Below are 17651 nucleotides of genomic sequence, written 5' to 3' on the forward strand. Positions count from 1 at the left end.
TTGTAAGGAAGCAAAAAAAGAATAGTGTGTGTGTGTGTGTGTGTGTGTACATACGCACTCATATGGAGAGGGAGAGAGATGATTAGTCAGAATGTTTATACCTTTATTCTTAAATTATTCTCTAAAATTATTCTTATTCTTTAAAAGTCTTTGAATCTGGCAACACACATCTCTCCTCATTTTCCTCCTATACCCTGGAATGTTAGAAAAGGCTGGGGCTTGTGGATCTGGGTTCCCATTCTAACTATGCCTCCTGCTAGCTGTGAAACATTGGGTATGTCACCGAACCCTCTGGAGCTGCAGGTTGCTCATTTATAAGATGGGTACAATTTGTGTAAAGAGTGGCCTCAGTCAGAACTTAATGAGGAAAATGTCATTTTAGGAGAGAATTCAATGTAAGGAATTGTTTGAAAGGTGTTAGAGAATTGAGAACATGAAAAAGAAACATAAAAACAACACTAAGTGCAAGAAACTGCTTCCACCTCTATGGCCCGAGCATCAGAAAGAAAGAGGGCTGGATTATTAGAGTCCAGAAGCATGAAAGACAAGCTGCAGACAGTGAGGCCCAGCCCTCTGACAGGAAGGTGCTGCCCTACTGCTGCGGGGACCTGACAGGGCACAATAAAGCAGTTTGGGGGACGTGGAAAGAAAAGGGAACAAGAACAAATCGTCTATGGCTCAAATCACGCTGCAGAAGAGCAAGAAAATGGGAAGAGTCAGAGTCTTCCTTTGCCATCCTGAGCTCTTCCTCCAGTGCCCCTGTCCCCAGTATCACAAAGCAGATGGAAGGGGGGGTTTGGGGCTGAAAGACATTAGTTAAATAACTGGAAAAAGAAAAACACGTAGTATGATATATATGTAGAACATACTAGTCCATGCACTACAAGTTAATCCAACCCCTTTTTTCTTCTGCATTTTTGGCCCTCTTTTCTGTAAGCTTTCTGCAGACCATAAATAAATAAATAATAAATAAATAAATAAATAAATAAATAAATAAAACAAACAAACAAACAAACAAACAAACAAACTTGGAAGAAAGGATCACTTTCTTTTAAGTTAATGTAAATGTAAAGCAAGTTTATTATAACTTATCTTTATTACTAACCCTTATCCTTCCAGTAAGCACTTAATCTAACACGAACTGAACTCTTTGTCATTTACTTTTCGTATTGATTTTGCCTCACGATTCCCCAAGTGTTGTCTGAGTCTCAGGCTGGGTTGGGCACCAGGTGGAGTCTCTCAGTGACTCCAGTATGTTCGGCTGATGGTTTCTGAGCCCTAGTTACTTATTTTCCCAGTCTTCTCACTTCAAGTTGGTAGGAGGAAGAAAGAGAAGAAGGAGAAACATATTCCGTGTATATTGACTCATCTTTAAGTGCCTCCATTGCTTGGAAGTGTTACCTTCCCTGGGTCTAAATCCCTTTCTACCTAAAACTCATTTCCATGACTCGTTTCTATGCTACTTTCACTCTATGTTTACACTTATTTTGAAAGAAGAAAACCAGGTCTTCCTACATTAATTTACTATGAATTCTCTATAGATCTCTCTTAACAACTAACAGAGCAGCTTCTTTTCCACATAAACTACCTAATAAATGTTTTACCTTACTGAGAATGAAATATTTATAGGAATTTTAGCCAGTTTTACTAGGGTATTAGAAATTAAAAGACATACATTAGGGGACAAAGAGAGAAAAGACAAATAGTAAATAAATTCTGAGTAGCAGCAGCAAGAAAATTAGCATTTCCCCTAGTGCTATTTAGTAAAGGTAAATCAAAAGATTTGGAAAGGTTTGTGGGGCATGCCAAAGACAAGTTTAGGGAAGAAAACACCCAAAATAAATATCTGTACTCTGACATTACTAAGTGGGTGTTTGGGGGCATGAAGAGGTAGTAGAAAAACAAACTCAGAGCAACAATTTTAGAAACTCTATCATAATGTTTAGCAATTATAATACAAGTAATTGATTCTTCTGTTCTTACCAGTAAAAATCCTCTCTGGGACATACTATGGCAACTGTCTACTAGTTGATTATGATGATCTTTCTCACTTTTTTGGAATCTTTTATATCAGTAAATCCAAAGAAAGTTACAGTGTATAAGTAGTAAATGCAGTTCCTTCTTTCCATGTACCACCACAACCATCCTGCTATGTCCATACCACATAGTCCGATAGCAAGGATTTACAGTAGTGACACTTTTGACATTTTAAGTTGGGAAATTATTTTAATGAGCGTTGGGCCTTCTGTGTATTTTCAGCTACTTAAGCAGCATCCTTGGTCTCTACCCACAATATATAAGTAGCAGCCCTGCCTCCCCTCCCCCCACGCCCCCTCTTGCCAGTTCAGACCATCAAAAGTACCCTGGGGAATAGAATTTCTCCTGGTTGAGAATGACTGGCCTGTAGTTTCACGGACCTTGACTTCCAAAGTTAATTTCTTGGTGATTGCTTTCAAATTTTGTCCAACTGCTTATACAGGAAGCTCTCGCTTTTGATGAGCTGGTGACTCCCACTTAAAATCACCATAGGTCTCATGAAGTCACGTCATTCCTCCTCTTGTCTCCATTTGCTGAAGTGGAAATACGAACAAGAAGACCCCTATTTATTTTATATGTGATTGGTGATATTTATCACCTTTCCTGTGGGCTGAACACAAAGACAGAAGTCCTGAAAACCTGCTCTGCCAATGACTGTATAGGAAGACATGTCTAGGGGGACCTGGGTGGCTCAGTGGTTGAGCATCTACCTTCAGCTCAGTTCATGATCCCAGGGTCCTGGGATCGAGTCCGGCATTGGGCTCCCCACAGGGAGCCTGCTTCTCCTCTGCCTGTGTCTCTGCCTCTCTCTGTGTCTCTCATGAATAAATAAAAAAAAAATTTTTTAAGACACGTCTAGTAATAAACTCAGCCCACACTGTACTTCACAGTCTTAGGCTGGCCACTTAAGACAAAGTATTTCTAAGTCTCCTTGTACTAATTCTAGGTATCTTCTCTGACATGTAGGATGTGTTTGGAAATTTAGAGAAAAACTCATTTTAAATTATCATCTTCTATAGCATAAATTCACATATTTATATAGTTTTGCAAATTTTGTTGATGATTTGGTTACTTTTGAGCTACATGCACTTTTCATAGTGACATAGATTTCAAGGATAATTTGGCTCTAATGTTATTCAAGCTCACTTTTTCCTCCAATCATTCTAGCTAAGGGACCTATTTACATAATATAATACCTAGTGCCTTGTTATTTTTTTATTCCTGCTTCATTGGAAAGTCAAAAGTAAACAAAAAGAAATGCATTTCCAGAGCACTTTTTAGTTGGAAGATCTTTGTGGTATCCAACTTTCTAGTGAAATTTCCCAAGCCTACTCTACATTGGAAAAGGCAAGTTCTTTTTTATGAATTAATGAACATGGTAGGGGTTAAACATAGACTACTAGAATTTCTGTGATGCCTTGATTATTTACTCTCAAGTTTCCTATTAAAGACATTTCTTTCATTTCATTGGAAAACTGAGTTTGACTAAATGCTAAATTCTCAGGAGGACTGACCACTGGTAGCTTCCTGGTGGGCCCACACAACCAAAAGCCAAAGAGAAATATATTGCCGAGAAATCATCTTTCTTTTAAGTTAGCCATCAATCATTCCCCATACCCGGGTTAAGGAGAAGGGTGAAAATAAGTCTAACACCTAGTTATTCTTTAATTACCTTGAAGAAAAACCCTAGAACCAATGACGACCCTTGGGGCCAACACGGATGAAACCAATACTCATGAAAATAGGGAGATGATAAGGAGGAATGAAATAGCTCATAAGATGTTAGTGCTAGTGCTTAGAATCAACAATCCAGCACTTTCATTTTACAGATGAGAAAACTGAGCCCTTACAGTTCACCAAGCTAAACATGAGATATTTATTAGTTCACTGAATACAGCAAAACTAGATGGCTGGTACAACCATGTCTACTGAAACCCAAGAAAACAGAGACTTTTAGAAGTAATGTGCAACGATGTTACTTAGGTCTGTGAGCTCTTAGCGACCTCACTGCACTTCCTTACAGATCTGGAAAAAATAATAGCAATCAAGAGTCTTACCCAAAGGACAGTTCTGCTTATGATACCATTCTGAGGTTCTCATATCATGCCACTTATGAATTAGAGAATATAGAAGAAAAAATACAAGTATATAAAGTTGAATTGATAATAAAGTTTTAATGAGTCTCAAAAGAATTAAAAAGTTAAAATTCTTAAAAAGCTTGACAATTCATGAAATGCCAAGTGAGGTCATGTCTGTTTTCAGTGATCATTCAGAGACACTACTCTGTATTGATCCCATTGTATAGTTATTATTATGATGGTTTGGAAACAACAAATTGTATCTGGGAAGCAGAGGTATAGCCAATAGGAAAAAGTTTTGATTGTGCCATTTCTGTGTTCTTTGTAGAGTCACTCAATTCAGGCAAATGGAGATTTTCTTGCCTGTTCCTTGACTCTATTTTACTGACATGTTGCATTTGTGAACTAGGTATTGTTTGAACCTTGAAGAAAATCAGTTTTTAAAAAGGATTTTTGTATCACATCTTCCTTATCCATTCGTCTATCAGTGGACACTTGGGTTGCTTCTGTATGTCAGCTACTGTAAATAGTGCTGCAACAAACACAGGGGTGCACATTTCCTTTTGAAATAGTGTTTTCATTTTCTTTGGGTAAATGCCCAGAGAATTACTGGATTATATGGTTATTTCTTTTAATTTTTTGAATAACTTCCAGAGGGAAGATGAGTGGAGGGATGGGCAAAATAGGTAAAAGTGAGTGGGAGGCAGAAACCTCCAGGTATGGAATGAATAAGTCATGGGAATAAAAGGCACACCATAGGGAATATAGTTAATATCTTGTAATACTGCTGTGTAGTGACAGATGGCACTAGACTTGTGGTGAGCACAGCATAAAATACAGAGAAGTTGAGTCACTATGTTGTATACCTGAAAATTAATGTGCCATTGTGTGTCAATTATACACATAAAGACAATTTAAAGAAAGGGATTTTGGTAATAGTTGCAACTAGATATAAGGCATAAATAATTCAAAAGGCAAACCTTGGATTTTAACTCAGATTTCCTAACTCTTTTTCTTATGTCTTGTACCACTTCTACATCAATATAATGCAGGTAATTTTAAGCACCACCATACCTCACAAGAACACAGATGGCTATATTTTAAATGTGCCTGTGAAAAGCGAAATGGAGTATTAATCCAAGCCTGTAGACGTAGCACTGTCTGTTTCCCCGGGGACAGTGAAATAGGTTTTGGAAACTAAAGTAGGTATTAAAATCTGGATTTACAAAGGTGGTCTTGTTATTTCTTTACCTTTTGCTATAATTCTAAAGCTTGCATTTCCTGTTCACTTGCCTCCTTAAATCGCCCTGGATAACCAAATAGCACGGCACAAATTATAAAGAAGGATAATAAGCAGGCAAGTGAATGTGGGGATGGTGATGAGGAGGAGGAAGATGAAAAGGAGGAGGAGGATGATAAAGCCAATGTGTACTGAATCCTTATGTTTTACTGTAGGCCATACCATGTTAATGCTTCACATTTAATTATTAGTTTTGCACAAATCTGGACATATGTACTATTATCTCTTCTTACATATGAGGAATCCAGGCTTTGAGAGGTGAGTCAACATGTTCAAGGTTGCAGAGCTAAGAAGTGGGACTTTTGAATCAGACTTATGTGACTCCCAGGCCTGTGTTCTTAAGCAATGTGCTACAGTGACTCTGCAATGATATAGCAATGTTAGGATTAAAAATAGTGACAGTCACAAGGATGATGAAAGAAAGAGGATAAACTTCTTGAGAGCCAAGATTTTGTATTTTTACTCAATGATGTTATTGCTCAGAACTTATAACAGTTTCTAGTCCACAGCAAGTTTTCAGTACAGGTTTCTGGAATTATTGAATGGATGGATAAATGAATGAATGACATGAGAGAGGGTTTAAAATATTTTTATAAAACTAAAAAGCTCATTTAGAGAAGCGTGCTCATTAAACAGCAGTGAATGGGTACCCCTTTACACCATGGCCTGTTGTGCTGTGGGTGTCATGGTGGGCCTACTCTCATGGAGCTTACCATCTACTTGCTGGCTCCATGTCCATTATAAGTGCAAAAGGCTTGCACATCACACATAACACACAAAACGGGATGTAGTTTAACACCATTGTAACTGACATCAAAGCCAGGATTTATAATATTGGAGTCAGGACACAGTGGGGAAGATTCTGTGAGAAAGGAGAATCATCCGGGTTGTGTAGAAAAGGTAGTACCCTTCCCAGGTTATCTGACTCCAAGTTCATTAACAGAGTCTGTTACATTTCTTCCTCACATTCACGTTACTTTTGTGAGCACATTAAAGCCTTTAGAAAATTAATTTTGTACAGGTATTATAAATACTGGCATGCTTCTGATACTGTACAAATATATCAACTCCTGTCCATCTTTAGCTCTAATGTCTCATTTGGCTTCTCTATCGAAAGTTTCTCAACCAAAACCAAAGGTCATAGTATACCTGTAGTAGAATTCCTTTGGCCACATTCACCTCCTAACATGATTCCCAGGTCACAGGACTTGTGGTCTGTGAGAAGAGAGGAAAGATGGGTCTTGAGGAAGAGAGGGACCAACCCTACACTGGGCAGGGAGACTGTGGAGAGTAAGGACTAGAAGCAGTAGACTTAAGAGTGATTAACGCCCTCCCACCTCAAGGTTAGGGGTGCTTGTAAATATCCAGATAGATAAGGAGCCTGAGCACCTGAGGCTAGTGCATGACCTGCTGCACCACCGAGGAACTGTTAAGTAGGGGGAGGTATTACATACAGCCATTTTCAGAGACAGTGTGATGTCTGGGTGAGATGAGAAGCCAGAGCTCTGGTGTTAGCACAAGAAACCCAAATAGAGAGGGTTAGATACACGTCGGGACACATTGGTACAGCACGTGTACTGGCCTGTCCACTCTGCAGTAGGGGTCAGGGAAAACCCAGCAGACCCTGGAGAGATTTCAGAACTCAATTGCTCCCCCACTACCTTACATGAGCCATATCTCTCCTCCGTGTGTTCAACTGCTATCTTAGAAAAGAGAATGGGAGGGAGAGGGTCTAAAAGGCAAAGCAGTTATCCCCAAAGAAACAAGCCAATATTTACATAATCTCTCTAGGAACATGGCAAAGTAGAAGGACCCTCATCCTGCAGATGCAACGAGATAACACCTACATCAGTGTAAATAACCTGAGGCTAGTAGAACCGACTCCACAGCTAACTGTAGAGAAGAGAGTAGGAAGGGTGGAGACCTTGTGGGAAGCAAAACAGACCCCAGGACTGTCTTCAGGAGGGAGGGATCCATGGGTGATTGGGAGGAAGAGGAACAGACGATCTCACCGTGGGGGGGGGGGGGGGAGGGAGGGGGCGGTGTCTGCACAGGGAGGACAGATCCCTGTAACTTCTGGCTTTGGAAACCAGAGGGGCCAAATTTTGTGAGTTCTTAAAACCAGCAGGACTCAAAACCTGGAATTTTAAGAAACAGTGGGCTGGACTCTGGGAGAGCCTGGATGGTGACAGGAAACTGAATCCTTGCCCTTAAGGAGACCGCGTAACAGCCCACAGAGATCATACATAGAAGCAGCAGTTGGAAACTGCCTGACACACACAGAAGGGAGAGGTATTTACTAATCTCAAAGCATGTTCCAGAGGAACAAGAAACCTTGGAAGACTCCTGTAGGAACAAAGGACCTGGCAGGCACCATTTTCCTCCCTTGCCCCTCAGCATAAACAGCTAGAACCAGCTGTGGTCACCTGCAGGAACCAGCGCGGTGCCAGCATTCCCTACCTAAATTTTGTACCACAACCTGCCCAACAGCACTTCAGTGGATCAGGCCTCTCTCAACAGGCCGGCCTCAGTCCAGATGCTGCAGGCCCCTACCACAGAAGACCAGTTCAAATATTGCAAACACTGGGCACCTTGCCCTTATGCACTCTGTGGATCTGCCCAATCCAATCCAGTCAGATGTGGTCCCAGCAGCAGCAGCAGCAGCAGACCCTCTCTCACAGAGGGCCATCATGTGAACCTTGCTAAAACTGCATGCCCACCCCCAAGCATGTTGTGGATCCACCCCCTCCAATACACTGTTGGTGGGACCCCATCCTAATCAGGGCCACAAGCCTCGCAGTGTACAAAGAGCTCTAATGGACATTAACCCCTCCAAAGTAACTCCTGCCCTGGGGAGAGGGAAACAAAACCACACACGTGGGTTAGACTGTGGCCCCAGTAGCCAGTTGGGAGGAAGAAAGCTGGTCTGGCTGCAAACTCTGCCAAGCAATGAAATTTCTCAGGAACAACACAGGGAAAGCACCCTGTAGTTTGGTGCTACTGCATCTCTGACAAATGCCTCAGACGAGTCCACTAATATCACAGGGAACAAACACTGACCACAACAAGCAAAGAGCCATTGCAGATGATTGGACCAAAAGCCGAAGTGCCTCAGCCATAACAGCAGACTGCATGCAACACACATAGGAGACACCCCTGAAGTGCCAGGTTCTGGTACAAAGATGACTCTGCAAGGCATTACAGGATCTCTTCCTCATAAAGCTACTACTTTCAAGAGCAGAAGATGTAGCTGACTTTCCTAACACAGAAAAAGAGAGAGTGAGACAAAAATGAAGAATCAGAAGAATAAGTCCCAAAAGAAAGAACAGGACAAAACCACAGTATAATACCTAAGTGAAATGAAGATAGGTAAAATGCCTGATCCAGAAGGCAAAGTAATAATCATAAAGACATTCAATGGACTTTAAAAAATAGTGGAGGACATCAGTGAGAGCCTTAACAAAGAGATAAAAAGAACCAATCAGAGATGAAGAACACAATGCATGAAATTAAAAATACACAACCACAAAATGAGTAACAAAATGGCAACAATACATACCTATCAATAATTACTTTGAATGCAAATGGACTAAATGCTTCAATCAAATGACAAAGGGTGATGAAATGAATAAAAATTCAAGACCCATCTATATGCTGCCTCATAGTCAAGAGACTCATTTCAGACTTAAAGATATATGCAGACTGAAAGTGAGGGGATGGAGAAACACTTATTATGTAAAGCGATGTGAAAAAAAGCCAGAGCAGAAATATTAATACTGGACAAAATAGACTTTAAAACAAAAATGATAACAAGAGAAAAAGAAGATATATCACGTGTGAATATTTACACATCTAACATGGGAGCTCCCAAATACCTAAAATAGTTCATAACGAACATAAAGGAAGTAATCTATAGTAATACAATAATAGTAGGGGACTTGAACACCCCACTTACATCAATGGAAAGATCATCCAAACAGAAAATCAACAAGGAAACAATGGCTTTGAATGACACATTGCACCAGATGGATTTAACAGATATATCGAGAGCGTTACAACCTAAAAAAGCAGAATACATACTGTATTCAAGTGAAGACAGAACATTCTCCAGAACAGATTACATAGCAGGCCACAAAACAAGTCTCAACAAATTGAAAGAGATTGAAGTCATACCATATATCTTTTCCAACCAGAATAGTATGAAGCTAGAAACAAACCACAGGAAAAAAAACCTGGAAAAAGCACAAATACATGTAGGTTAAATAACATGCTACTAAACAATGAATGGGTCAACCAAGAAATCAAAGGAAAAATTTAAAAAGTGCATGGAGACAAATGAATGAAAACACAACATTCCAAAATCTTTGGGATGTCACAAAAGTGGTTATAAGAAGGAAGTTTATAGCAATACAGACCTACCTCAGGAAGCAAGAAAAATCTCAAACAACCTAACCATGTTCCTAAAGGAGCTAGAAAAAGAACAAAAACCCAAAACAGTAGAAGGAAGGAAATAATAAAGAGTAGAACACAAATAAATGGTATAGAAGCTAAAAAAAATAGATCAATGAAACCAGGAGCTGGTTCTTTGAAATGATCAATAAAATTTAGCCAGATTCATAGGAGAAATTCAGAGGGAGGGAGGGAGAGAGGGAGAGAGAAAAGACTCAAAATCAGAAATGAAAGAGTGGAAATAACAATTGATACTAAAGAAATACAAAGGATTATAAAATAATGAAAAATTATATACCAAATTGGACAACTTAGAAGAAATGGATAAATTCATAGAAACATATCACCACCCAAAACTGAATCAAGAAGAAATAGAAAATGTGAACAATCTGACTACCGGCAATGAAGTTGAGTCAGTAATCCACAACTCCCAACAAACAAAACTCCAGGACCAGATGGCTTCACAGGAAAATTCTATCAAACATTTAAAGAAGAGTTCATAGCTATTCTTCTCAAACTATTCCAAAAACAGAAGACAAAGGAAAGCTTCTAAATTCATTCTACGAGGCCAGCATTTCCCTGATAACAGAATCAGATAAAAATACTAACCAAAAAAAGAGAAGTACAGGCCAATATGTCTGATGAACACGGATGAAAAAATCCTCAATAAAATATTAGCAAACTGAATCCAACAATACATTTAAAAATCATTCACCATGATCAAGTGTGATTTATTTTTAGATGCAAGGGTGGTTCAATATTCACAAATGAATCAACATGATACATCACATCAATGGAGACAAAAGGTAAAAACCCTATGATCCTCTCAATAGATGCAGGAAAAGCATTTAACAAAGTACTACATGAATTCTTCATAAAAACCTTCCATAAAATAAGGTTTAGAGGGAACATGTCTCACTATAATAAAGGCCGTGTATGAAAAACCCATAGCATTAGAACATCATTCTCACGGTGAAAAACTGAGAGCTTCTCATCCAAGGTTGGGAACAAGACAACGATGTCCACTGTCACCACTTTTATTCAACATAGTATTGGAAGCTATAGCTATAGCAATCAGAAAGTAAAAGGGGAAGGTATTCCAACTGGTAAGGAAGAAGTAAAACTTTCATTCTTTGCAGGTGAAATGATACTCTACATAGAAAACCTTAAAGATTCCACTGATAAACAATTAGACCTGATAAATGAATTCAGTAAGGTTGCAGGATACAAAATCAATGTACGCATATCAGCTGCATTTCTATACACTAATAAAGAAGCAGCAGAAAGAAAAGAGAACAATCCCATTTATGGTTGCACCAAAAATAAAATACACCTCGGTCTAAATTTAACCAAGGAGATGAAAGCACTTAACTCTGAAAACTGTAAAACATTGATGAAAGAAATTGAAGATGACACAAACAAATGGAAAGACATTCCATCCCTATGGATTGCAAGAACAAATATTGTAAAAATGTCCATACTTCCTAAAATAATCTACAGATTTAATTAAATCCCTATCAAAATGCCAACAGCACTTTTCACAGAACTGTTGCTAACACTCCTAAAATTTGTATGAACCACAGAAGACCCTGAATAGCCAAAGCAATCTTGAAAAAGAGGTATCAAAATTCTAGATTTTAAGTTATATTACAAAGCTGTAGTAATCAAGAGAGTATGGTACTAGCACAAAAATAGACACGTAGGTTAAGAGAAAAAGAGTAGAGAGCCCAGAAATGAATTTAGGATTATATGGTCAATTACTCTTTGATAAAGGAAGCAAGAATATGCAGTGGGAAAAGTGCCTTCAACAATGGAGTTAGGAAAAGTGGACAGCAACATGCAAAGGAATGAAAGCGGACCACTTTCTTACACCACACACAAAAGTAGACTCAAAATGAATTAAGGACTTAAATGCAAACCTGGAACCATAAAACTCCTCAATGAGAGGATAGGTGGTAATTTCTCTGTCATCAGCCACAACAACATCATCCTAGATATGTTTTCCCGAGGCAAGGAAAATAAAATTAAAAATAAACTATTAATATGACATCAAAATAAACAGCTTCCACATAGCAAAGGAAATACCCAACAAAACTAAAAGACACCTACCCTAATAGGAGAAGATATCTGCAAATGACGTATCTGATCATTAGTATCCAAAATATATAAAGAACTCACACAACTTGACACAAAGAAAACAATCCATTTAAAAATGGACAGAAGAAAAAAAATAAATAAAAATGGGCAGAGGACATGAACAGACATTACTCCAAAGAAGACATACAGATGGTCAAGACATATGAAAAGATGCTCAACATCACTCATCATCAGGGAAACACAAATCAAAACCACAAGGACATAGCATTTCACATCTGGCTAAATGGCTAAAATAAAAAGCACAAGTAACAACAAGTATTGGTGAAGATAATGGAGAAAAATGAAGCCTCATGCACTGTTGGTGGGAATTCAAACGGGTATAGCCGCTGTGGAAGACAGTATAGAGGTTCCTCAAAAAATTAAAAATATAACTACCAAATGATCCAGTAATTGCATTACTGCATATTTACCCAAAGAACAGAAAAACACTGATTCAAGAAGACACAGGGACCCCTGTTTACTGGAGCATGGATAATAGCCCAATTATAGGAGCAGCCCCAGTGCCCACTGACAGATGGATAAAGAGGGAGCAACATATCCATACAATGGAATAATATTCCGCCATACAAAGGAATGGAATCTTGCCGTCAGCAACACGGGTGGAAATAGGGAGTATGATGCTAAGTGAAATAAGCCAGTCAGAGAAAGACAAATATCGTAGGATTTTACTCATAAGTAGAATTTCAGAAACAATACATGAACCAAGGGGGAAAAAAAGACCATCCAAAAAACACAATCTTAACTATAGAGAACAGTTACCAGAGGGCAGGTGGATGGAGCGGGAGGTGAGGGGTGGGGTGGGGGTGGTGGTGCTTGAAATAAGGGGGTTGAGAATACTCTTGTCTTGGTGAGCACTGTGTAATATAAGGAATTGTTCAATCACTATATTGTACTAACTACCCCAAATTAAAATTTTAAAAAAGAATGTCTCGATTTCCTAGATTTTCTTTGATTTCCTTGATTTTCCTACAATTTTAAAATAGACGGAGCTTCAGTTTTGCCCTGCCCCAGGATAACCAGCAGAGGGAGTCTCTTGAGGAAGATCCAAGTAGTTTTATAAAACTTCAGGAACTAAACAACAACAAAAACCCTTCAGAAACTAAATTTTCTCTCTATATTTAAAATGTATTATTAAACTAAATTTACATTCCTGCAACATATAAATGAAAGCTACTCTCAAAAAACTATAAACAACAAAAAACCCTCAGAATCTATTTTCTTTATATTTAAAATGTATTATTAAACTAAATTTGCAACATATAAATGAAACCTACTCTTAAATATATAGATGGATAGAGAATCTAAATACTACATAACAATCTGATACATGCATTCATTTATTAACTCATTTAGCTAATATTTGCTGTCTGCTGAGTTCCTGAGACTCTTTTAGGAACTGAGTATATCAATGAATCAATGAACATGAAAGAAAATATAGTACTTTATGTATTAAAATATATATAGGTGTGTATATATATGTCTAGGTGTATAAAACAAGTAACAAAATAGGATATAATGTCAGATAGGGATATGTGAGGATAACAATAAAGCAGGTAGGGAGAGAGTAATGAGGGAAAGTTGTTTTAGATGGGGTTATTAGGGATGAACTTTCTAAGGATTTTGGCAAAATTGGAAGAAAGAGAATGTGTCATCTGATTTCCTGAGGGAAGAGCATCCCCATCAGTTTTAAAAACAAGTTTAAAAAAATGCCTGAAGTAGTAATTCATGTTTTTTATTTTTGCTTAATATTTCTTCTTTTCCTCCCTTCCAGGCACATGGAATGTAGTTTCTGGCCCTTTTGTGTTGTGATGGGTCTTACGGCAAATTCTGTCCAACAAATCGTGGAAAGAAATAATGTGTGTCACTTCTGGATTGAAGCATTTACTTGTCAGCTGGAAAACGTACGTTTCTTCTTTTCTCCTTTCAGAGCAATAATTAACGGTGGTCAAGGTATTGAGCGTTTTCTCACCTGTATACCCTTTAATAAAAAAGGTAGACCCAACAAGACAAAACCTTTGGTTTTAAGAGTTTTTTATTTTGGAGTTAATACATTACTGCAGAATAACCCAGCCTGTCCTGATGCGATAGGAGCGCATGAGTCTGTTCGAAGAGAAGCGAGGAATCCACAGGGGCTGGAGAAGAGCAGGCCCCAGAGGCACGGAAAGGAGGTGAAGTTAGAAGTAAATTTGGACCATATCACGCAGAACTATGAAAGCCACGGTTCAAGGTTTGGAATCTTTACTGAGTGGTGGGAAATTATCACAGGGGGATGTTGAAACAAACCCAGAACGTTAGCCTAATCTGTGAAATTTATGTTAAAAAATATGATTTCTCATTTGAAGTTGTTATTTAACTCACCAAAGGCTTAATATGCTGTGCTGAGAACTTAAAATGGTGATTTAGGAGCTGAAAAGATTTCAAGTTAAATCCAACACTTTGGGTAAGTTATAACATAAAGATGAATCTACATATTTTTCCTACTGGAAACGTTTAGAGATTTACAAAATGTAGGAAACAAAACTTGACGAAAGTAAAACCAAACAACAAAACTTAAAACTGACTCAACCACCTTAAAGTTGTATTGGAAAAAAAGTACATTATAAATTAAAATATAGGGGATCCCTGGGTGGCTCAGCGGTTTAGCGCCCGCCTTCGGCCCAGGGCGTGATCCTGGAGTCCCGGGATCGAGTCCCACGTCTCCCTCTGTCTCCCATGAATAAATAAATATTTTTTAAAATAAATAAATTAATTAAAATATACATAATTTATGCTGCAAAAGAATGCTCTTTGTGTTATTGGTGCTCTATTCAAAAAAGAGAAAGAGTTTGGCTATTTTTCTCATTTCTTCTCAATAAGAAAGGAATGTATCGATCACATCAACGGCTAGGATTGCTCCGACCTTAAGCAGAGTCACAATTCGCAGTGGGGGCTCAGAATGGGTGCATGTGGGTGTTTCGGTGGCCCTCAGGTGGCCCTCATTCACCTACAGCTGCCATATCAATGGCACAAAAAACAGGTTTGACTGGATTTGGCAGTGGCTTTTCCTCTAACGGTATTTTCAAGAGATGGGACGGCTTGGGGTTGAGTTCCCAATCCTCTTCTGCTGTAAGAAGTGGGATAAAACAGTGTCGCCAGCATCAAATGCAATTAGTTCTTCTATTGACTTGCATTTGTAATGTTAAGATCATACTCCTCTGTGAGGAGAACTGATAACAGATTCATTCTCACATACACACTAATATCCTTGAAAACCGAGTGGATTTGTTTGACGACTTATCTCTGTGTCTCTGAGATCACAGCATTAAGGAGATGTTCCCAGCGGGAACAATACTTCTGAAATATTTGGCTAATACGGATTGTAGATCCTGTTCTCCCCTCCTCCTCCTCCCATATGCGTCCCCTCACCATTATTTGAGTATTCGGTAGTGGAAGGGGTGGGCACCCCGGTGGCAGCAGGGCCATTCCCACTAGCCCAAAGCTGGAAGTAACCCGTGTGGCCACTGATGGGGGAGCACGTAGTGCTCTGTACAGACCATGGGAGGCTATGCAGCAGCAAAGGAAGGAAATTCTGGAACATGCTGAATTTTAGAAAGAAAGAGAAAGAATATACAGCGGGAGCCAAAAGGTACTCAGCAGACAGAGGCGTAGGAGAGACACAGGAAGTCCTCTCTAAGGCCTTTCTTGAAATCAGGCCGTTTTGAAGAGAATGGACATCCCTGGGAAAGGTGAGTCCAGCTCCAGAAACAGCAGCTCTGGCTGCAAATATAGTGACTGGGGATGTGGCATTTTCCAGCGATTCTAAGAAGCACATTTAACCCACATGTTAGCATCTTAGAATTGGAGTGTCTCCTACAGCGGAGGGTCCCTAACAACTGCTGTGAGCCGAGCAAGAGCCGTGGCCCGCCACCTGGCCCGCCTGCAGGAAGGCCGCACCGGGCCTTGGCGCCCGGGCAACCGTGGGCTCCCCTGAAGGAGAGGTAGACACAGGAGACGGGGGTCCGGTGCTGGTGGAACACGCGCCCCTTCCCGGGAGCTCACCTACAACGCCACGTTTGTCTGCGAAACAAACAACAGGGTGCACTGTGGGCCTCGGAAGCAAGACGCACGTGAGTGGAAGCGGTGGGTTGGCCTCTTGAGTTGGCTGGTTGCCCGTTGCTGCGATGACCTTCACAACACCGTCGCCCAACGCTGGCCAAACACAGCAGCTGTGTCACCGTCATGCCTGTGCCTGAGGTCGGCGGAGGGTCCGCGGGCTTCCACGACAGCCCCTTGCAGGGCTCGGCTTCTCAGGTGTCTGCCGCACCCGTCATGTGCTCACCCAGCCCTGCTCCCCAGCGCTTCCCGCTTCAGCAGCACACGTGCCCATCCGACACCTTTCTCCAGGGCCGTGGCTAAGGGTACGACGCTTAGGTCATAGATAGTAAATGTTGACCTCCATAGCAACAACTCATCTTACACAGTTGGTGTATTTTACAGCCACCCCAGCCGTGCGTGAAAGTTCTGTTTTCTCCACATCTTCCGCAGTATCTGGAAGAATCAGTCATCCTGCCATCTATTGGCTTGCGAGGGTTCTGGTGAGAAGCCAGCTATCATCCTGACAGTGATTCCTTTGGGAGATAATATGTCTTTTTCTCCTCTGGCTGCTTTAAAAATATTTTCTTTCCTTTTGACTTTCAGCAACTTGACTATGTATCCCAAGGTGTGGTTTTCTTTATCCTACTTGAGGTTTTTTTTTTTTTTTCTTTTAAAGATTTTATTTATTTATTCATGAGAGAGAGAGAGGCAGAGACACAGGCAGAGGGAGAAGCACCGCTGGGCCACCCAGGGATCCCCTACTTGAGGTTTTTATTTGGAGTTTGTTAAGCTTTGTGATCTACAGATTGATATTTTTTGTTAAATTTGGAAAAATTCTGGCCATTATTTGTAAAACATGCTTTCTGCCTCATTCTTTTCCCCCCCCCTCCTTCTGTGTATTCTCCAAATACACACATTTTAGATGGTTTATTAATTCCCAGAAGTTACAGTTGCCCTATTTATTTTTCTCCTACCTTTTTCCTTACTACGCTCTTTGGTTAGAAATTTTCTACTGAAGATCTTTAAGTAATGCTCTCCAATTTGTTTTGAGATGGTATAAATTTCAATTTTAGAAATTGAATTCATTTTTCTTTTATTTTAGAATTTGCACATTTCCCAGAATACTTCATCTCTTGAACCATTCTATTGATCTTTTCTCATGAATTCCTTCTTTTTCATAATTATGCTAAATTCTGTAGCTGCTAATTTTAGTATCTGAGGCACTTCTAATTTTTTTACATTGACTTTTTCCCCTTGGTAATGAAACCAATTTTCGTGCTTCATCATATATCATGATATTTTACTATATTGTGAATATTGTATATAAAAAGCAGTATGAAATTTTTAATTCATTTTGCTTCATTGCCAGAGAGTGCAAGCCACTGCCCCTCTTCGCCAGTTAGGGTAAAGGTGCTGGCATTAAAAATCTTTACGGAGTCAACGTGACCTGAAACTACTCACAGCGTTAGTTCCTGAGTTCACCTGGGATCAGCCCTGTCTCTGTTTTCCTGTATCATCACTGCCTTTTTAATCTTGCCCATATTTCAGGTGCAAGA

The 17651-nt window shown here is 39.6% G+C and overlaps 1 protein-coding gene and 1 long non-coding RNA gene across 8 annotated transcripts in view; one reads left to right on the forward strand and one right to left on the reverse strand.

Moving 5' to 3' along the window:
* The window catches only part of LOC144291937 (uncharacterized), an 84085-nt gene extending 67661 nt beyond the window's left edge, over positions 1–16424 (reverse strand). For 2 of the 3 annotated variants that reach the window (XR_013359489.1, XR_013359490.1), the window contains exon 1: positions 16060–16424. This is a non-coding gene — a long non-coding RNA (uncharacterized LOC144291937). The remainder of the gene's footprint in view (positions 1–16059) is intronic. The other variant, XR_013359484.1, reaches the window with a different exon arrangement.
* The window catches only part of TMEM232 (transmembrane protein 232), a 246090-nt gene that overhangs the window by 216215 nt on the left and 12224 nt on the right, over positions 1–17651 (forward strand). For 2 of the 5 annotated variants that reach the window (XR_013359432.1, XR_013359433.1), the window contains exons 16-17: positions 13793–13922; positions 14110–14248. The gene's annotated coding sequence lies outside the window, so the exon portion shown is untranslated. Of the gene's footprint in view, positions 1–13792; positions 13923–14109; positions 14249–17651 lie in introns of those variants that run through there. The other 3 variants (XR_013359435.1, XR_013359436.1, XR_013359437.1) reach the window with 2 other exon arrangements.

Source organism: Canis aureus, chromosome 2 (genome assembly GCF_053574225.1).
Source record: "Canis aureus isolate CA01 chromosome 2, VMU_Caureus_v.1.0, whole genome shotgun sequence".
Classification (NCBI taxonomy): domain Eukaryota; kingdom Metazoa; phylum Chordata; class Mammalia; order Carnivora; family Canidae; genus Canis; species Canis aureus.